A 23,576-nucleotide genomic window follows, 5' to 3' on the forward strand; every position below is an offset into this window, starting at 1 on the left:
TGTTCTGTTCTGTTCTTTGGAGGAACATATTTATTAAATACGGCCTCTATTCAATTAGCTCTAACGCTGCATCCAGACACAGAGAATTACAGAGAGGAAATCTGGGACAGTTCCCCCTCCAGGAAATAACTTATTACAAAGGAGCTCGGAAAATTAATTATAGGATCTGTGACAAAGCGGAGTCTTCATTTTTAATGATGCCCTACTCGTCTCGTTCAAAGATAAATACTTATTCAAAGCACAAACAAACACATGACGAAGAGGTAGAAGAAGTATTCAGATCTTGCACTTAAGTAAAAGTAGCAAAACTCAATTGTAAAAATGTTCTGTTCTTACTATCTTCTTAATCCTATAGCCTACCTAGAGTGCAATTTGAGTTGATTAATGTTGGCCAACAGTTGAACTCAAATCCCTCAATTGAGCTTTATTAATCTGGCTAACCGGGCTAAGCTGACTAAAAACTCCACATATCAATACCACTTTGATGAAGTAATGGGCGGCTAATGTTGGGCTATAAAGGAACTAGAGCACGATCACATGACTTCACGTCACCACCGCTAAGCTAAAGGAGGCTAATGTTGGGCTATAAAGGAACTACAGCACGGTCACATGACTTCACGTCACCACCGCTAAGCTAAAGGAGGCTAATGTTGGGCTATAAAGGAACTACAGCACGGTCACATGACTTCACGTCACCACCGCTAAGCTAAAGGTGGCTAATGTCAGGCTATAAAGGAACTACAGCACGGTCACATGACTTCACGTCACCACCGCTAAGCTAAAGGTGGCTAATGTTGGGCTATAAAGGAACTACAGCACGGTCACATGACTTCACGTCACCACCGCTAAGCTAAAGGTGGCTAATGTTGGGCTATAAAGGAACTACAGCACTGTCACATGACTTCACGTCTCCACCGCTAAGCTAAAGGAGGCTAATGTTGGGCTATAAAGGAACGACAGCACGGTCACATGACTTCACGTCTCCACCGCTAAGCTAAAGGAGGCTAATGTTGGGCTATAAAGGAACGACAGCACGGTCACATGACTTCACGTCACCACCGCTAAGCTAAAGGTGGCTAATGTTGGGCTATAAAGGAACTACAGCACGGTCACATGACTTCACGTCACCACCGCTAAGCTAAAGGTGGCTAATGTTGGGCTATAAAGGAACTACAGCACGGTCACATGACTTCACTTCACCACCGCTAAGCTAAAGGAGACTAATGTTGGGCTATAAAGGAACTACAGCACGGTCACATGACTTCACGTCACCACCACTAAGCTAAAGGAGGCTAATGTTGGGCTATAAAGGAACTACAGCACTGTCACATGACTTCACGTCACAACCGCTAAGCTAAAGGAGACTAATGTTGGGCTATAAAGGAACTACAGCACGGTCACATGACTTCACGTCACCACCACTAAGCTAAAGGAGGCTAATGTTGGGCTATAAAGGAACTACAGCACGGTCACATGACTTCACGTCACCACCGCTAAGCTAAAGGAGGCTAATGTTGGGCTATAAAGGAACTACAGCACGGTCACATGACTTCACATCACCACCGCTAAGCTAAAGGAGGCTAATGTTGGGCGTGATGACGTTTAGCTGTCTCATTTAGACACTTGTTAGCAACCTCAGTTTTTAAATCGTATTTACTGGCGTATTTTATGTCGTAGAACAAAACTTTAAAATCTCTTCAGCTTGTGTTAACCACAGACCTTAAACACATTCAGAAATCCATTGACCTCCAGACCAAGGGACAGGAAGGGAGAAAATGCTGAGTTGTTTCACGGTGTTAGGACTCTTTCCTGCACCACTTCAGGCAGTGTGTGCCCAAACCCCCATGTTTATGGACATACTGTTAATAAATAACAGAGTTGGATAGGTTCAAAATGTATTATCCACATTTAGTTTCCGTAGACAGTCCCTTAGTTCTCAGAATATATTTTTCTCCATGCTCTGTGAGGCTGTACAGTACATCTTCAGCATATTACAGCTTTGTGATGATTTGCATAATTGACTCTATTTATAGATATGCCATCTTGTCTGGCACTTTAATCAAGACTGAGACGTCTATCTGTTCAATGGATTGCCATGACGTTCAGTGCAGACGGTCATCACCCGCTAACAAACCCTCTAGACGCAATAACATATTTATCAACAACCAAATCAATAAACCTTCCTGTTGTCCTCGAGTCAAACTAAACCCATTATTTATTTACATTTAAAGCAATATCTGCTGCCATTACTACATTTGAAATGGTTTAACTTCGACATATAATAGTCTGTGATAATCCATCCAGATATGTTCCTCTGATCTTAACTATAGTTCAAAGTGTGAAACTCCCTCTGGAAAAACAAAGGGATTGTAGCCTTAGCAGACCATTTACATCAGGGGCTTCAAAGTCAAGGCCCGGGGGCCAAATCCAGCCCGCGACTTCATTTTATGTGGCCCCGCAAGGAAAATAATACGTTTATTATACGGTACATGCCACTTTACAAAAGCAGGTTGCCCATAAACGACATCTCCCACAATGCATCTTGTTTTGTGACATGCGCACTGAAGAGACTTGTGGACCTGGACTTCTGCTTTCAGACGTAGTTAATTACTAAGTTATTATCCTATCCGATAATAATCCAATTCAGAGGCAACAATGTAATATAATACATTATTTTATATATATATATATATTACAACCGGCCCTTTGAGTGCAGCCTTTATGCGAATGTGGCCCGCGATGAAATGGAGTTTGATTTACATGCACTAAAAACACACTACAGGACAGGTTTGATTTTTTTTTTTTATTTAGATTTTGATATATTTTATTAATCCCCGTGGGGAAATTGTTTCTCTGCATTTGACCCATCCTAGTGTTAGGAGCAGTGTGCTGCCATTTTGAACGGCGCCCGGGGAGCAGTGTATGGAACGGTGCCTTGCTCAGGGACACCTCGGTATCACTTGGTCTTGCACGGACTTGAACAGGTGACCTTCCAGTTACCAAGCTGAGTCTCTATCAACTTCGCCACCACCGCAGGTTTCACCACAGAAAGCAGAATAGGGGCTCCTGAAAGCAAACAGTAGTGTTTCAGTATCGAAGGTTGGTTCACATTGTACACATCCAGCTCTAGTGCAGTCATATTCTCTATAAATGAAGGGGTTTCATTTTAAACTTGAATAACTATATCCCTCTCTTTGACCTTAAACATAATGTTCTCCTAAGAAGTATTTTCCTACCACATTGATGTGAATATATAACGGGCTGTGTTCCCCACAGTGGCTTCATCTGGGATAAAGGCAGGGTAATATAAAGGGGATTTAAATAGAGCCTATTGTCTTGAAAAACTGCCAAGGACGCAAACATAGTAACCTCTGGAGAAACCATAAAGCATGTCATTAGCATCGAGTCTAGCTGTCTTGGTTTTAAGTGATAAGGGATTATCTGGCTGCTTGCATCTGAAACACAACATTAACGTTGAGATATTATAAAATATTGCTTAGAGTCTGGAGATAGCACTCTGTAGGTTTGTCAGGATGTCCTTGCGTTTTCAAAATAGTATTGCTTCAAATCTACCTGAATGTTGACTTCTGAATAAACTAAGTAAGAAAAAGAGTATTGATATATTTATCCTGAAAACCTCTACGCTGCACCAGCCCATAGATAAACAGAACTAGCTCTTAGCTGCGACTTTACGTAGCATTTAGAACACTTTAGCTTATTTTATGCTAATGCACGAGCAAGGCAAGGCAAGTTAAATATATACACTGAACAAAAATATAAACACTTTTGTTTTTGCTCCCATTTTTCATGAGATGAACTCAAAGATCTAAAACATTTTCTAAATACACAAAATAACCATTTCTCTCAAATATTGTTCACAAATCTGAACAAATGTGTGATAGTGAGCACTTCTCCTTTGCCGAGATAATCCATCCCACCTCACAGGTGCGGCATATCGAGTGGCCTGTGTTCGTCGTCCATAACATACGCCTGCCCATACCATAACCCCACCACCACCATGGGCCACTCGATTCACAACATTACCCTAACCCTAACCCTAACCCTCACACCAGATACTGACTGGTTTTCGGACCCCCCCAGACCCCCCCAATAAAGCAAAACTGCATGTTTCAGAGTGGCCTTTTATTGTGGCCAGCCTAAGGCACACCTGTGCAATAATCATGCTGTCTAATCAGCATCTTGATATGCCACACCTGTGAGGTGGGATGGATTATCTCGGCAAAGGAGAAGTGCTCACTATCACAGATTTGTTCAGATTTGTGAACAATATTTGAGAGAAATGGTTATTTTGTGTATATAGAAAATGTTTTAGATCTTTGAGTTCATCTCATGAAAAATGGGAGCAAAAAGTAGGGCAGTGATAGATAGTAATAACACACGAAAAACACAGGTTTAAAATATATGAATAAATATTTCTATTAACCCCGAGATCTTTCTCCATTTCCCAGAAACTTCCCTTTGTTTTTTAGATTCCCTGAACCTTGGATATTTAAACCTGTTCTTACAATGGTTTTGCTAATTCAAAGCTAATGTCCCTGCAGGACTCCTGGTGTGTTTAGATTGTCTGTTAATGGGTAAATGCACTCACTGAAAGTCTCTTTGGATAATAGCATCAGCTCAATGTACTTTAATATTATAACGCAACGAGTTGAGAACCGTTGGGTAGCAATCAAGCTAATCTAGCTATCATGAAATGTCTGATTCTTGATCTTGTTGTCATTCTTTGATCAAATAATCAGATACTATACATTAGCGCAGGAAAATCTTGTTTTTTTGTACGGTTAAAGTAAAGAGACAAACACAGGAAAGAATTGACATTTTTCAGATATTTTCTACATTTTTTAGGCCTTTTGTCTCTCTTTGGCAAAGCATGATCCTTTTATCCGTAAAAACTAGAAACTAAACCAGACATTTAGTTGTTGGGTTTGTGTTGTTCAAATTATTCAGAATATGTATTAAACTAAACAAACAGGAGGTCATCTAGTCCAGGTTTCCCAGAAATAACACCCAGGAGGAAGCTAATCTTTGATACAGCTTGTCCACGTGTCACACTTCATATCTGCACACACTCGGAATGAAATTAGCTCAAACCTGGAGCAACTGATTCATCTCATCAATGTGTTTTCATGCGTTTAAATTACAGTGATTGGCCCAAAGGGGGGCATTACGTAAATCAGTTATTTGTTCCTTCACTTGCCGTCCCAGACTGCGCTGATTATATTCTGATTAAACTAATCTCAGGGCTTTGAGACCAGGCACGAGACACAGGTGGATTCAGTAAGAAAGAAAGGAACAATTTACAAAGAATGCAGCAAGGTGACAAGGTCAGCGAATCAGAAACACTTCTACCAATGGTGTCTTGTTCTCTGTCCTTTAAGATGGACCTGAATTCCCCCATAGTGAATACATCTGAGAGTTTCAGCTCCTTCTGAACATTGTTCCAAGCTGTGGGGGCAGCATGTTTAAAAGCTCTTTTACCCAGTTGTGTTCTCACCGTAGGGACCAGCATCTGAATAACATCTTGGGAAAGCAGGCCATACAGACTTTCTCTTTGACACATATATGTGCAAATGTAGGAGGGAACCAACCCAAGCAGAGATTTATAAATAAAACCCAACAAATGGCAAAGTATGCGAGCAGACAAAGATGGCCAATTAGCAGCAGCATATAAAGAGCAATGGTGCACTCGATATCCACATCCAGTAATACATTGTAAGGCACAATGGTACACAGTATCCAAGCTCTTTAGGCACTGGTCAGAGGCATTCATGTATAGCAGGTCACCATAATCTAATACAGGTAAAAATGTTGCAGATATCCAATGTTTCCTTGTCTGAAAAGAGAAACAGGATTTATTTCAGTAAAAGAAACTTAATTTTATTTTTAGCTTTCAAACAACATTTTTCATGTGTAACTTGAAAGACAGGTTCTGTTCAATAAGAAATCCCAGATTCCTTTCATTCATTAATTCATTCCCAATGAACGCATATTGAAATGCACTCTGAGTATCAGAATGGGCTATAGATGACTTCACGTCACCACCGCTAAGCTAAATGTGGCTAATGTTGGGTTATAAAGGAACTTCAGCACGGTCACATGACTTCACGTCACCACCGCTAAGCTAAATGTGGCTAATGTTGGGTTATAAAGGAACTTCAGCACGGTCACATGACTTCACGTCACCACCGCTAAGCTAAAGGAGGCTAATGTTGGGCTATAAAGGAACTACAGCACGGTCACATGACTTCACGTCACCACCGCTAAGCTAAAGGAGGCTAATGTTGGGCTATAAAGGAACTACAGCACGGTCACATGACTTCACGTCACCACCGCTAAGATAAAGGTGGCTAATGTTGGGCTATAAAGGAACTACAGCACGGTCACATGACTTCACGTCACCACCGCTAAGCTAAAGGAGGCTAATGTTGGGCTATAAAGGAACTACAGCACGGTCACATGACTTCACGTCACCACCGCTAAGCTAAATGTGGCTAATGTTGGGTTATAAAGGAACTTCAGCACGGTCACATGACTTCACGTCACCACCGCTAAGCTAAAGGAGGCTAATGTTGGGCTATAAAGGAACTACAGCACGGTCACATGACTTCACGTCACCAACGCTAAGCTAAAGGAGGCTAATGTTGGGCTATAAAGGAACTACAGCACGGTCACATGACTTCACGTCACCACCGCTAAGCTAAAGGAGGCTAATGTTGGGCTATATAGGAACTACAGCACGGTCACATGACTTCACGTCACCACCGCTAAGCTAAAGGAGGCTAATGTTGGGCTATATAGGAACTACAGCACGGTCACATGACTTCACGTCACCACCGCTAAGCTAAAGGTGGCTAATGTTGGGCTATAAAGGAACTACAGCACGGTCACATGACTTCACTACACCACCGCTAAGCTAAAGGAGGCTAATGTTGGGCTATAAAGGAACTACAGCACGGTCACATGACTTCACTACACCACCGCTAAGCTAAAGGTGGCTAATGTTCCATCCCCCCCACAACACACTCCACTCTCACCAACTGTCTCTCAGAAATAAAAGCATGGATGCAAACAAACTATCTCCAACTGAACAGTGCCAAATCAGACATCATCATCATCGGCCCCCCATCCCGTATCAAAGACATCCAGAATTTCAACTTCACCATTGACAGCCACACTCTGTCTCCCCCCCCCCTCACATCCGCAACCTCAGCGTAATTTTTTTCGACAGTCAGCTCAAATTCAACCACCACATAAATCACATCACCAGGACCGCCTTTTTCCTCCTCAAAAACATTGCCCGTCTCCGCCCATCACTCTCCTCCTCTGCTGCTGAAACCCTGATTCATGCAGTCATCACATCACGACTCCACTACTGCAATAGCATCCTCTATGGCAGATTTTTCTAGGGAAGATTTTTTTTTAAATGTTGAAGTTAAAAGCATCAATCTGGTGCACTTTGAGAGCAACATGAAGAGATCTATGGATACATCTCTCAACACCCAGATCATATGAGACAGCTGGAAGCAGATTTTCTTTTTCTTTATGGATATTTTACAAATCACTCCCCTTTCAAACTGTATTCTTGTTTATTAATAACAACTTTTTGTACTGTCATATAGTATTTTATACCCGTTTACTTTATTCTCTTATTTTTCTATAACTATAATGATCATATAAAGATGTGCCTTTACCTCACTGGTTGGAGAAAAAGCTTCTTATATTCGTTAGCATAGCTAGCTAACCAGATGCTAATAACAACAAAGTTATTGACTGTATGATCAGTATGACAGATGAACAGATCGCCACTGGGCTTTCAACTAAAGACACAGCCACGCAGAAACTGCGGCATGTCTACGGCTCCTTATGGGTACTGCTTGGAAGTGCTGGAGCGACGTTCTGGTGCTCTCCGTCAGAACTGCACCCCTGTCAGACGAGACATATACCACGTGATGACACGTTAGGCTCGTGTTGTGTTCAAGGACCATGACCTTGGCCAGGAAAAACAGGCACTCGCCTGTTTAATTTTTTTGCGGTCTAGATTTCTTAAATTTTTTTCTTTTTTGCGTGTGTTTATAAATTACCTCGAGGGCCGTACCAAATGGTCTTGCGGGCCGTATACGGCCCGGGGGCCGGAGGTTCCCCACCCCTGCTCTATGGCATACCATCCAACCTCCTCAATAAACTCCAACATATCCAGAACTCTGCTGCCTGCCTCCTCACCCACACCCGCTCCCGAGACCACATCACTCCCATCCTCCAGAACCTCCACTGGCTCCCCGTCCGTCAAAGAATCCACTTCAAAGTCCTCCTCATTACTGACAAAGCCCTCAACAACCAGGCCCCCCCCTACCTCACAGACCTGCTGCACAACCACACCCCTTCCCGCTGCCTCCGCTCATAAGAAGCCAACCTCCTATCCATCCCCACCCGCACCAATCACCGGACCTGGGGGGACAGAGCCTTCGCTGTTGCTGCCCCCTCCCTCTGGAACTCACTCCCACAACCCATCAGAGACTGCACCGACCTCCCCACCTTAAAAAAAATCACCTCTTCAATCTGGCTTTTAATGTGTGATTGTTTTTGTATTATTTGACTTTAACTTTAACTATATATTTATTTGCTGTTCCTTTCTTCTTTTTTCTTTTCTCTTCTCTATTATCTTTAAAGCGTCTTTGAGCACCTGTAAAAGCGCTAACAAATTAAATATATTATTATTATTTAAATCTATTAATGTTGGGCTATAAAGGAACTACAGCACGGTCACGTGACTTCACGTCACCACCGCTAAGCTAAAGGAGGCTAATGTTGGGCTATAAAGGAACTACAGCACGGTCACATGACTTCACGTCTCCACCGCTAAGCTAAAGGAGGCTAATGTTGGGCTATAAAGGAACTACAGCACGGTCACATGACTTCACGTCACCACCGCTAAGCTAAAGGTGGCTAATGTTGGGCTATAAAGGAACTACAGCACGGTCACATGACTTCACGTCACCACCGCTAAGCTAAAGGTGGCTAATGTTGGGCTATAAAGGAACTACAGCACGGTCACATGACTAAGGCCACAGACCTTAAACACATTCAGAAAACCAATAAAGAGAGAACAGTAAAACCCTAAAATGCTGACTCATTCTGGAGTTTAGGACTCATTCCTAACTCTCTATTATAAATAACTCTGCCTTAGATGCAGCCATCACACCGGTATTCTTTAAGACTCTGATTGGCCCAGAGGGGGTCGGCATCACTAGTTACTGACGGCTTTCATTGTGTGTGTGTGTGTGTGTGTGTGTGTGTGTGTGTGTGTGTGTGTGTGTGTGTGTGTGTGTGTGTGTGTGTGTGTGTGTGTGTGTGTGTGTGTGTGTGTGTGTGTGTGTGTGTGTGTGTGTGTGTGTGTGTGTGTGTGTGTGTGTGTGTGTGTGTGTGTGTGTGTGTGTGTGTGTGTGTGTGATTTCAGCAGCTCCTCTCCAGAGACTTGTATTATTTCAGGGGATAAAAGGAAATATTCCTTTAGCGAGATGAGAGGAAGTCTTCATAACAAGCTGTCGCACTTCCAGGGAGGACACACACACACACACACACACACACACACACACACACACACACACAACCACACTCACTGTTCCTTGTAGTATGCAGCACACACACATGAGCTCAATGTCCTTTTTTGAGAAAGACCGGCTTCAGAAGTGGCCACAACAGGATGTGGGCCAGGGGACGCATTTAAAGGACGCACCGCTTGCTCCCAATGACCCTCTGCAGAGCCACAACTTCTGAAAGTGTTTTTCTGAGTTCCTGCTGTTCTCATCTGAGAGGGATGGGAATGAGATGGAGTTAGAAAGAGACTGAAGACTCAGGTTTACTCTGAGTTGGTGGGTTTCTTCAGTCCCTTATAAGCCGAGCTGTTTGGTCTTATCAGATAACTTCTGAACATAGTCAGCTCTTCCTCTGCCAGAGGAAACCGGAAAATACTTCATTTATCCAGAAGCAGCAAGCACCAGGGTTTAATGTGGGTTTAATCCACCGTAAAACATCTCCGGTTTTAGGGTCATGGTAATGTACCATTTCTGCAGCGGTGGAGGAAGTACTAACATATAGTAAGAAATCAAATCAAAACGAAAACATCTCCCAGGTAACAAATAACATAATATATGCTCAATATATCACAATATATCGTATCGCAATACTTAGCATAATGTAGAATTGGGCGCTGTTCAATAGCTGCTCCTGGTTCTAGACTCCTGGCTCTAGACTCCTGGTGCTAGACTCCTGGTGCTAGACTCCTGGTTCTAGACTCCTGGTTCTAGACTCCTGGTGCTAGACTCCTGGTGCTAGACTCCTGGCCCTAGACTCCTGGCTCTAGAGTCGTAGTGCTAGACTCCTGGTGCTAGACTCCTGGTTCTAGACTCCTGGCTCTAGACTCCTGGCTCTAGACTCCTGGTGCTAGACTCCTAGTGCTAGACTCCTGGTGCTAGACTCCTGGCTCTAGACTCCTGGCTCTAGACTCCTGGCTCTAGACTCCTGGTGCTGGACTCCTGGTGCTAGACTCCTGGCCCTAGACTCCTGGCTCTAGACTCCTGGCTCTAGACTCCTGGTGCTAGACTCCTGGTACTAGACTCCTAGTACTAGACACCTGGTGCTAGACTCCTGGTTCTAGACTCCTGGCTCTAGACTCCTGGTGCTAGACTCCTGGTTCTAAACTCCTACTACTAGACTCCTAGCTCTAGACTCCTGGTGCTAGACTCCTGGTGCTAGACTCCTGGCTCTAGACTCCTGGTGCTAGACTCCTGGTTCTAGACTCCTGGCTCTAGACTCCTGGTGCTAGACTCCTAGCTCTAGACTACTGGTGCTAGACTCCTGGCTCTAGACTCCTGGTGCTAGACTCCTGGTTCTAGACTCCTGGCACTAGACTCCTGGTGCTAGACTCCTGGCTCTAGACTCCTGGTGCTAGACTCCTGGTGCTAGACTCCTGGTTCTAGACTCCTGGCTCTAGCCTCCTGGTGCTAGACTCCTAGTGCTAGACTCCTGGTGCTAGACTCCTGGCTCTAGACTCCTGGTGCTAGACTCCTGGTGCTAGACTCCTGGCCCTAGACTCCTGGCTCTAGACTCCTGGTGCTAGACTCCTGGCTCTAGACTCCTGGTGCTAGACTCCTGGTACTAGACTCCTAGTACTAGACTCCTGTTGCTAGACTCCTGGTTCTAGACTCCTGGTGCTAGACTCCTGGCTCTAGACTCCTGGTGCTAGACTCCTAGCTCTAGACTCCTGGTTCTAGAATCCTACTACTAGACTCCTAGCTCTAGACTCCTGGTGCTAGACTCCTAGCTCTAGACTCCTGGTGCTAGACTCCTGGCTCTAGACTCCTGGTGCTAGACTCCTGGTGCTAGACTCCTGGCTCTAGACTCCTGGCTCTAGACTCCTGGTGCTAGACTCCTAGCCCTAGACTCCTGGTGCTAGACTCCTGGTGCTAGACTCCTGGCGCTAGACTCCTAGCTCTAGACTCCTGGTGCTAGACTCCTGGTACTAGACTCCTAGCCCTAGACTCCTGGTGCTAGACTCCTGGTGCTAGACTCCTGGTGCTAGGATGGGTTGAATGCAGAGAACACTTTTCACTGTGTGTGCTGTGTGCTCTGCATGTGAGACCATTAAAGAGGGGTTCATCCCACTCATCCTATTCTATTCTTCTAATCGCAATACTATCGTATCGTGGCTTAAGTATCGCGATAGTATCGTATCGTGGGGAGGTGATTCCCACCCCTAGTCTGTAAGATTGTTTAACACTTTTTAATACGGCTACATAATTAGAGAGCAAACAGCTTTTCAGACGGTCATTATTCAGATCATAAGAACCACTCAGGAGGACAGAGTGGCGTTTCTTAAGATTTCCTCCTATACGTGTTTTACAGTGAGAGTGTTTTCACGTGCTTTGTTCATATTCTGTTTCCTTCTTGATGGTCATGAATAAGTAAGAGGAGGGAGCCTGAGGCGGCATGAATGCTAAACTCTGCTCAGAGAGTAAATGAAGTAGAATGAAGTCTCAGGTTCAGCTTCAGGTCAGCGTGATGTTGGAGTGGTTTGCAGGATTTAGTCTGCGGTCAGAGTCCTGTTGAGGAACCCAAAGGTTTATGATATAAATGTATATTAATAAGCATGAATGAGTATGCAGACTATATCTCGAAAATGGCTTGGTCGATTTGGACAATTGTGGTGTTTTTTTTGAGGATGCTGATTAAATTCCACATAGAGTCCTCAAAATCGACCCATAGTTCATCAAAATCGTCCCAACAGGAGAGCAAATATTGACCCTTTCTGATTAAAACTGATCTTGTCAGTATTGGAGTGGCTTTTTTTGTTGTTGAGGATGTTGAATCGATTTCTGACATGTTGGGCATCAGAAATGTAAGTTTTAACCAGAAAGGGGCAACATGTGTACTCTGTACTCTCGGTGGGTCGATTTTGATGAACTTCGGGTCGATTTTGAAGTTTTAGGAGACCCTTTTATGATTATTAATGCTGATTAATGCAACTTATGCCAATTGTACTAATTGACGAACATATGCAGGTTAGCATCCGGCAGCTTCCATGTTCTGGAGACCCTACATTTCGGACATTTACTGGATCAAGAATGTAAGTTTTAACCAGTAAGGGGCAATATTTGTACTCCAGATGGGCTATTTTGATGAACTTTGGGTCGATTTGAAAGTTTTAGGGGACCCTTTTTATGGAATTGATTCAGCATCCAAAGGAACACTCCCAAATGGTCCACATCGGCAGTTTATTTTGTTCTATTATCTGCATATGCTAATTAATGCAACTTGTGCAAATTGCCCAACATTGTTAGTTCAGTTTCTACGTGCTGGAGACCCTGCTATACATTTCTGACTCAATATTTATAACTCAACAGTTCCAGGTTGCACAGTATTGGAGTGAGGATGTTGAATGCATTCAGCATCTTTAAAAAAACACCAAAATGGTCCAACTCGGCAGTTTGTTTAGCTATATGCTAATGTGCCAACATCTGCAGGTTAGCATTCATCACTTTCTATGTTCTGGAGACTCTGTGCATTTCCAACAGGTCCGGGTTCACACAGGACTCTTTGAGCTGCTACTAGACTCATGTATCACTTTCACCACATCATTAGCACTCAGTGAATCAGAGGGAAAGGATTGTTTCTGTTTTTAGAAAGAAAAGAAGTCCGGGAATTCTTCAACATCATCAGAGTCATGTGATCGACCGGAGGCTCGGGGTGACCTTCTTATAAAGAGTTTGAACATTCAACTCATGAGTACTCTTCTTTATCCCCTCTCATTTAAACTAAATCAGCTTAACAAGTACAACACACACACACACACCCAGACTCCATAATTGATAAAGAAGGATATTGAACGAGGTTTAATCTAAAGGGTTCTTTATTGTTTCCTGTGTTTCAGAGTGACTTTGGAGCGAGTGTTTTAGAGGGGGAGGCCCTCGTCTTCACAGCAGGTTGGTTCACTTTTCTTTATTTTCAAAGCTGATTATTAAAAGATCTGCTCTAAATCAATGGACCTTAATGCTGACATGCCCTCTATTACCTGCTGTTCTCATAGAAACTACAGCACATGTTCTCCAAACACCAAAAGACTTGGTGTGTGTTTTTGCATACATCATGAAGGTTTGAATTGTTTTAATGCTTTCACACAACTTAATAATACACAAACATCCCAGATAACAAATGACAGACAGTGCAGGAAGAGGCTTAGTAAGTCTTATTTAAAGCCTCTACCTCAATCATTGTATATAAAACACAGGATCAATATACCAAAAGTAGCTTAAACTCAATACAAATTGCAAACTCTAAGAACAACATGTACTATACTTAACACTTGAACAAATAACAATATGAAAAACCATCCAGCACTCATCATACAGCGCAGCATGCAGGTTTTTAATGCTGATTATTCAAATATCTGCTCTAAATCATGGACCAAAACGCTTATCAGGTCCCTTTTATTACCGTTCTTATAGAAGCTACAGCACAGGTTCTCCACATACCAAAATACTTGGTATGTTTCTTTGCATATGGGTAATCAGAAATACTGATACCATAAGGCAGGGGTCAAAACATTTCTGAGCCACTAGATGGAGGGCCAGAACATAATCAAAGGCTAATTTAAGCAATTCGTTGTTAAAATGGCTGCAGTTATGATCCAGTGGAAAGCCCTACTGGCCTAGTTAAATCAAAGTGGTTACTTTCTGTTGGCTGGGCAGTGTAGTTTACACACCATCTTATTTGACTTTCTCAGGACTTCAAACTGTTTTTTGGGGGCAGACCCCCACAAAGAAAAACATATATTTACACACGTAAGGTAGGGTGACCAGACGTCCCCGTTTGTATTGGCCTGTCACCGGTTGAAACTGTCCCCGGAAATGTCCCCGTTTTTAAAAAAATGTTAAAAACACATAGCAACGTGAAATAAAACGTTTCATGTCAGGAAACACTGGGTAAACAGACAGTGGTCAAGCCAGCCCCCACTTCGGAAAATCGCGAATATATCCTATGCATTACGGTCGAGGCCTGTAAAAACTGCCTTCAAAATAAAAGCGTTTACTCGGTCAATAACAAATATACCTAAAAAACACACCAAACATATTCATATATACTGGAGCTTAAATTAAGAAATATGTACTATATAATGTGATCAATAATAATTTAAAACAAACTACATATAACTACCACATTATAACTGAGTGAATGTAAAATGTAAGGATACAGTTATAAAGACATCTGACATTTCCACTGGGTGACTAATTTCAATTGATGTTGACACCATCTCTCAACACTCCTAAAATAACATTACTTTCTGAAGCACAATTTAAAATGTATGCTGTTTAAAATCTCAAATTAGATCTATTGTCCATCGTATATTTTGATTATTATTTAATGGGAACCGTCCATAATCAAAGAGTCATTCAAAGTCAATCAAATACTTATTTCACTACAGGGTGATAGCAGGACACCCCATCTAGTCACTCAGAGAGAATCTGGACAATCTGATTTAGTTTCAAAATAAAAGACCTTTGAAGTCTCATATGAGCTATCGTCCTTCTGTTTGTATCCAACAGTTCAAATGTTCTCATTACATTGAACCAGAATTGTCCCCCTTTTTTCTTTAACAGCGAAGAAAATTGATATGTTAATGAGATTTTGACCGCAAAACTCAAAATGTCCCCGGTTTTCATTTTGAAAATCTGGTCACCTTAACGTAAGGTCATCATCTTAACAGTTTGTTATGCTCATCGAGTCATCCGTGAGCAGAGCATCAAGTTGCCTATAACAGCTGAATGCGGTGATTACCCTCTTGTTCAGCAGAACGCCTCACAAACTGATTAAGATCAAAGCTTCAGTGCGTTTTGATTCAATGCTGAGTGCAGCCACACTGACAGGCTCTCCTCTGTCACCGTCCCGTTCAAATGAAATCGCCGCCAATCACATTTCCTTGCTCGCTCGGCGCCAGGGCCGGGGGAGGGGTCACAAGGCAAGCGCCTTGTGCTGCATTCACTTGCACTCGGACATTAGGAATTTTCTTTCATAAATGTCCGTTTCTTTCAAAACAAAGCTAATTTTCCGGGCCAAATATTAATGCTGGCGGGCCGCCCAATGGGCCGCCTGTTGCCGACCCATGTCATAAGGTTTTAATGGTTTTGCACAACTAAATAATACCCAAACATCCCAGATAACAAACAGTTCAGCAAGGGGCGAAAAAAACCATTGAGTTAATTTAAAGCTTCTACCTAGTGTTAAAAATCACAATTTGATATAAAACCCAACAGAAATCCTCCACATATCAGTCAAAAATAATCGCAATTAGTATTATTCTTTTTATCGGGCAGCCCTTATAGGTAGGGTATAATTTTTTTTTTTTTTTTGCCGAAGCACACTAAGAAGAAGAGCCTGTTTGCACACTTTGATATATAGGCTTGCTCAACTATTGAAACTGCTGAAAGTACTTAATGAAGTCATGGGAACGGGGTTAATTACTATGGAAACAGGTAGAAATGTGTGTTGCACCCTGAACATTGAAGTGAGGTTACATAAAAACCTGAAGTTAAACACACGTCTGCACGCTGACATTATAGATAGTGCGTCTCCTGTAATTGTGTGTGTGCGTGTGCGTGTGTGTGTGTGTGTGTGTGTGTGTGTGTGTGTGTGTGTGTGTGTGTGTGTGTGTGTGTGTGTGTGTGTGTGTGTGTGTGTGTGTGTGTGTGTGTGTGTGTGTGTGTGTGTGTGTGTGTGTGTGTGTGTGTGTGTGTGTGTGTGTGTGTGTGTGTGTGTGTGTGTGTGTGTGTGTGTGATTAGACGATGATTAAGTGAAGCCTGCGGTGGAGAAGGAGCACAGACAGTGTCTCCAGCAGCAGATTGAACACCTGAAGGCTTCCAGAAACTAGAATGTTCTCTCTGATCTGATCCTGAGACGAGCCTCGACTCGAGCTCAGTCTCCTTTTCAAAGCTGGAGAAAACCTGCATGTTTTTACGGTTTGATGACAGCGCTGTTCATGAATAGGAGCCTTTCATCAGGGTGTATGCTTTCCATCTTGAATCCGGACGTTAAGTCACGATGGGAAATCACTCGGTTGTCCACTTTGATCCAATCACTAAGTTATATTTAGAAGACTTTGTATTGAGTTTATCGACAAACACTTAAGGACACTACCTAGGGTCATTTGTTGATTTGCCTTTAATGACCTCACTGCTGTCAAACAATTGAGATGCAAATTGAACGCTTTTTGTTGAGTTGCCTCTTCTAAGCAGAGATGCAACGTACTACATGGAAAGGGCTTTTCATTTTATTTTGAAAGTTCAGACCAGAAGGAGTGGAGCTGTTGAAGTCGATGTGTGCATGTTTTTTCTAAAGAGTATTTCTTAAGAGTCTGGGTGGTTAGCTGCTCTGATGTTAAAGGAAATGTGAAATCACAAAGTGTAAAGATGAATATCATAGAGACATAAACATGTTGTGTGAAAGGCTTCAGCATCCTGTGATCTGTATTTGTTTTCTATGAGCAACATTTTTTTAAATAACCAATTTGTTTTTTAAGGACGTGTGTTTTGGAAAAATCACAATTTTTGTCTTAAATTGTATTTTTTTTTTTTTAAATGAACCTTAACTTACAGAAATTACTTAATTATTTGAAAAAAATGTCCTCTCTCTCCTTTGACCCCCGATGACTTCATGCTAAAAACACAATTTGAAAAACAATTCACCAACAAATTGCATTAAATACTTAATATTTAGAAAATGCGTTTTCTTAATTAGTTATTCAATACTTAATTTTGAAAAAAAAACACAATTTATTTTCTTAAATGACTTTTATGTTTTAAAAAATAACTTATCGGAAAATAACCTTATTTTCTAAATCTGACATATTTTTGAAAAAGGCCTGACTTCAGAAATACCAAGTTTTTCGCATTAATTTCTTAGTTTTTGGAAAATACCTTAAGTTAAAAACAATACTTAATTTTGGAAAAATAACCATTTTTGTCTTAAATTACTTTAATGCTCAAGCAAAGTATCCAAACCCTCTGTCTCTGAATGGTTCGTTCAGTGGAAGAGGTGTGTGTGTGTGTGTGTGTGTGTGTGTGTGTGTGTGTGTGGTGTGTGTGGTGTGTGTGGTGTGTGTGTGTGTGTGTGTGTGTGTGTGTGTGTGTGTGTGTGTGTGTGTGTGTGTGTGTGTGTGTGTGTGTGTGTGTGTGTGTGTGTGAGCGAGCGTGTGTGTGTGAGTGCCTCTGAGTGTGTGTGTGTCAGTGCGTCTGAGTGTGTGTGTGTGTGTGAGTGTCTGTATGTGTGTGTTGACTGTAAAGTGGTGCCCCCCCTGCTGTTATAGAAATGCAGAAACAATGGATAATGGTTGTAGGCCTTGTTTCCCCTCAGAGGCACCGCAGGGGGGCCGAGAGGCTCCGATTGGATGTGACTGGACACTGTGACGCTGAATATTATCTGATCTTTAAAACATTTTAACGGTTTCTTTATAACAAGGGGTCACAACATGTACAAGGTCTCAAATCCCCACAATTCAATACACAACATGTATATAAATCAAATCAATAATAACACTGAGAACGTAAATAACACAGGTAAACAGAAATACAATAAAAGATGGGTTATATATATATAAGGTCTTCCTCCATATTCCAATAATACAGTCCAATATACTTCGGGAAAATATCAATATACCAGAACATTCTCATTTGAAAGGAGTCATATTATGTTGGGGTGACACACAGCCCAGTTTCCTCCTCTCACCTCCATCTGTCTTCAAACGTTTCCCTCTGTAATCGTAGCATATATTTAATTTATTCCATTGTATAAATATTTTGTAGAATTGTCAGCCATTCAGCATCTCATTGAAATGGTTTTCTTCGCCGCTTGTTAGTAATATTTGTAAGATTTATATATTTTTCCTACAGTGAATTGTTTCTGCTTTCATCCCAACACTTGCTATTCGATAAGATAAAGTGAGATTAGATCAAATAAGTTTAGATAAGATACAATTAAATTAGATAAGATTAGATTAGATAAGGTAAGATTAGATAAGAAGTACTTTATTGATCGAAAGTTGGGACATGTTTGTGTTGCAGCTTCACCCTCAGAGGATAAAGAAGTTCTGCTCACAGTCTCTCTCTATATTCATGAGAGGAACCAGCTGCTCCTCCATCCCATCATTAAACCATAAATCCACCTTTTACTTCCTGAAATGTAAATCCTAACATATGTCTCTGCTAAAAACACACAAGACTAAAAATACAATGTAAGAAAGAGACTATATGTTTTAAATGATTTTATGATAATTTGACTCGACAGTCTCGACTCGACCCCTTTCACGCTCGTGTGTTCCCGTGATTTAAAGGTTCAACATGTGTCCCCTCCCATGTCTGTGCTCTTTGTCCTAATTTCCTCTCATGCAACCCTCGTCTGAATCCGTGCGAGGAGCCGCCGCCGGCAGCTCATGGCGTGACGGTTGCTTTTGGAACATTCAAATCTGAATCAAGCAGCGTTCCTAAAACCAATCGGATGTGAGTTCCCACACAAAGTCTCTCTGAGGCTCTGATGAACAAAGAGAAGCCCCATGGATTCTCTGATACTAACTGGTTAGGGAACGCTCATTCTGATTTCGGTTCAAATGCCGGATTTTTTTTGCAAAATGCCAGATTAACAAAAAAATCTGTTTTTTCTTTTCTTTCGTAAATTACACACATTTTTTTTTGTGACGTATGTTTTGGAAAAATGTCTTAAATTTGGGAAAAATCACAATATTTTTCTTAAATAACTTTAATTTACAGAAAATACTTAATTATTTAAAACATTTCCTCTATTTTTAATCCCCTATGACTTAATGTTTAAAAACCTAATATTGAACCGCCGCCCGGAGCTCATGGCGTGACGTTTGCTTAATTTTCACAAATTACTTAAATATTTGAAAAAATACTTTAAAAACTGCTTAATTTCTTTCAAAAAAATTAACTATTTTATTTTTAAATATCACATTTTTCTAAATTCCCTCAGCAAATAATGTGATGATTATTATTCAATAATATTGTCCTGAGCTCAGAGAGACATGCAGAATGTTGGCCACTTGAACCAGCTATTAGTAATTAGGGCCGGGACTTTAACGCGTTAATTAAGATTAATTAATTAAAAAGCCTGTAATTAATTAGATTAATTTTTTTAATCGAGTCCCGGCCCTATTAATAATATCAGCCAAACAATATACGCAACAGAAACAAACTAGTTTTACAAATTCAGGAACAAAATGTCCTCTGTTTTAATTTTTTTAAATGTCGCATTATTTATTTTTATTTCGGGTTATTTATTTGTTTATTCTCGCATTTTTCATAAAGTACTTAACTTTTTGAAAATGCCTTATTTAAACAAATGTAAACTTTATTTGGTATGAATGATACATTTTTCGTAAATTACCCAACATTTTTTTTAATGACATATTTTTGTAAAATGACTTAAAGGGAGGGTCGGTAAGAATGTGGAAACCAGCTCGAGTGCGCTAGAATTTGAAAGTACGCAGCCGAAAAAAACCTGCCCCTTCCTTCAGACTTCCTTCCAGAGCCCCTCCTCCAACACACACGGATGGAAGGCTGACAGGCAGGTAGGCCATCCAGTTACTTTAGCCGGGCCGGCTCAGATGATTGGTCGTGCTTTTTACAGCGCTACGGCTTCCACAGATGAAATGTTTGTATATATTTATCGTCCAAGCATTTAATATATTCATTGCTATCGGGATGTTAAGAGGATTCCATGGAATATAACAAAAAGTGTTTCTGAAGGGAATTACCTACCCCACCTTTAATGTTGGAAAAAATACACAACTTTAATGTTTTAAAAAATTACCGTTAATTTTCAGAAGGGTTAGGAAAATGTCCTCTATGTCTATGACTTCATGTTAAAACAAATCTGACCTAATATTGAACCGCAGCCGGCAGCTCATGGCGTGACAGTTGCTTTCGGTACATCCAAATCTGAATCAAGCAGCGTTCCTAAAACAAATCGGATGTGAGTTCCCACACAAAGTAGAGTCTCTCTGAGGCTCTGATGAACAAAGAGAAGCTCCATGGATTATCTGATTTTAACGGGTTAGGGAACGGTCATATTTGATTTCGGTTCAACTGAACTGTCCTGAACTCAGAGAGACCAGCAGATTGCTGGAAAACACGGAAACCAGTAAATATCAAGGAAACAATATTCAGATAAATAGCAAAAGTTGCTTTAAAATTAAACAACAAAATGTCTTCTGTTTTTTTCCCCCTATGAATAAATGCTAAAAAAGAAATGACCTTATTACCTAACCTGACATCATTTAGAAAAATGCCGGAATACAAAAAAATGTTTACTTTCTTTTCGAAACATTTTTTTTTTCATAATTCCCTCAGGACATCATTTTATGTAATATGGCAATTGATGTGATGGTTATTAATTATGCCGTATATGGCCCAAGAGACCATTTTGTACGGCCCTCTAGGTCATTTATAAACACACGCAAAAAATAAAAAAATTAAACAAGTAAGTGCCTGTTTTTCCTGGCCACGGTCAGGGTCCTTGAACACAACACGAGCCTAGTGTCATCACGTGGTATATGTCTCGTCTGACAGGGGTGCAGTTCTGAGGAGAGCACCGGAACGCTGCTCCGGCACTTCCAAAAATTGCAGTACCCATAAAAGTAAGCAATAAAGTAAACAGGTATAAAATACTATATGACGGTAAAGAAAAGTTGTTATTAGCTCGATTATTGAGGACAAACTTAAAAAAAAATTAATTAATTAAGAAGTTTTAAAGAATTGTAAGAGATTACACCATGACATTACCAGTTCAATCTTATAACGTGAGGTTGGTTGCTTTCAGAAAGTGCCTCGTACACTTATCCCAATATTCTTTCACAATAAAGTTATTAGTAAAGCAGGATTCATTCAAGTGTGCAAAGAAAGCTGAGTTGTCTCCACGCAGCTAAACGCCTCTGGGAGTTGAAGTCTTTCTGAGCCGCTGAACTGCAGACTCGCGCCTCGTCTTAAATTATAGAGTCCTTTAAATGCTGCATAAATAATGTTGTCTGCGAGCCCTACACGAACATGTGAGTACACGATGAGCCAGAGGCAGAAAGTGGATTAGCCTACATAAAGAACTGAGTCGATTACCAGTCAGGGTTTAGGTCTGTACTTGTATTTATCAGATAGGCAGGATCAGGGACGTGCACAGGTACGGGCTAATGTTGCCCGGGCCACAGCCCGTTTGCCTTTTTTTGTCTGACCTGCCCCTATGGAGAGAGCGAGAGTTTTTTTTTTTATATTGTGGCCGAATCAACATGATAAGCCCACAATTATTGTAGCGTCTCGCTGCAGGAAACACACCTTGTCAGCGCTGTCATCTGCCCCCAGTCATGTGACTTTGTTTACAATCTGACAGCTGGAAGCAAAGGAAAGACCTCCGGCCTCATATGGCTAATGTGATCACACCAAATGCCTGCCTGGCGTTAGAGTAGGGGACAAACCAGGGGACTTTACTTCCTCTTGACACCGTCGGTTATTTACACAAAAAACACCTAAACATAGCCTACTTGTTGTTATTGTGCTTCTGTCTTTCTGAGTCTTCTCATCTTTAAACTCCCTCAACGGGCCGCTCGCTCTCTTTTCTTGATTGCCCTCTCACGGGTGAACAGTTCAATGTCCCGCTTCATTGTAGGATTTCTACCACGTCTCTACCACTTTAGTTTGAGCCCCTCTGTTATTAAGTTATGGAATATTAAATAAATAAGTAATTGGTTCAATTAATTAATGATTTTATTTAAGGTAATTAGTTAAAAGCTCTATTTTATCAGTAGTCTATGTCTGCACAGCAGTTACAAAGGTCAAACTATATTAAAACAGGATTGTCCCCATTTGTTCTTTAATAGTTACTAACATTAGATATTTTAATGAGACCGAAAAACAAAAAATGTGTCTGAATAATGAATTTAGCCGTGGACATAAAAGTCAAATGAGTGTTAATTGCAATGACAGTGTTGTGTTTTTATTTTATGAACCTTTTACATTAAAAACAAAGCCCTTTTTCCAGTTTAGAGCAATAGCCCCTCCAAATGTCTGTGCACGTCCCTGGGCAGGATGTATCTCAGTCTGAGGAGCAGCAGCTCTCTGGAAACATCAAACAATAAGTGCAACAAAAACACACTTGTTGTAAAAATCAAACAACAAAATGTCCTGTTTTTTCCTGCACATATTTTATTATTATTATTTCTTAATATGTATTATTGCTTTTTATTATTGTTTATTATTTTTAATATGTTTTAAATATTTCTTAATATTTTTTAATATCCTTTAATATTTGTTTCACATTCTTTAATACTTTTTAATTTGGGTCATTCTACAGAAAAGGTGGAAGTGCTGTCACTTACTTTTGCAGACACCAACATACATGACGTTGACCTAATAATCACATTAATTATATATGTTGAATAAATAGAGATTGTCTTTGCAATGGTACTAAATACAAAATTAATAAAAAATGGTTTTATACGTAAATTGCAATTTATTTAAAATGCCAAGTTCAAGGAACTGCCTTGTCACTTTGATCATACATGTAAGAGGAGCCTATAGTTTTAATTTAAAAGATTTTTTTTCAATAAATAAATCTAATTTACATAACATCACATACATTGATTATAAAACTGAAATGGTAAAAAAAAACGCAAATTTGTATTAATAATATCAAATAAATGTCAGTCACCCAAAATGACGTCATTGGTGTTACTGCTACACAAAACGCTTTTATTTTGAAGTAATGTTCTGTCTCTGAAGTGCCTCCTGTAACAAGAGATCATCTGAGGCAGTGGACAAAGACATAAGGACAGTCAGATACTTCTTACTTTGTTTGTTCAAGGTTTCATTTTATCTTCAAATGTTACGTGTGTCTTTTAAGTCTGTCATTAGTGTTACTCATGTCATAGCCCTAGGGGTGAACATTGGAATGGGAACATGTATTGTATTGAAGAGTTAAACGGTTTTGATATTGACTGAAGCCACAT

The 23,576-nt window shown here is 40.8% G+C and overlaps 1 protein-coding gene across 2 annotated transcripts in view; it reads left to right on the plus strand.

Moving 5' to 3' along the window:
- LOC307016568 (thyroid hormone receptor alpha) overlaps positions 1 to 23,576 on the plus strand; it is a 146,809-nt gene that overhangs the window by 10,683 nt on the left and 112,550 nt on the right. The window contains exon 3 of one of the 2 annotated variants that reach the window (XM_079645712.1): positions 13,448 to 13,499. The exons of the other annotated variant lie outside the window; for it this stretch is intronic. The gene's annotated coding sequence lies outside the window, so the exon portion shown is untranslated. The remainder of the gene's footprint in view (positions 1 to 13,447; positions 13,500 to 23,576) is intronic. 2 annotated transcript variants of the gene reach the window in all.

The sequence above is a fragment of the Notothenia rossii genome, assembly GCF_949606895.1.
Source record: "Notothenia rossii genome assembly, chromosome: 8".
In the NCBI taxonomy this organism is placed as follows: Eukaryota; Metazoa; Chordata; class Actinopteri; order Perciformes; family Nototheniidae; genus Notothenia; species Notothenia rossii.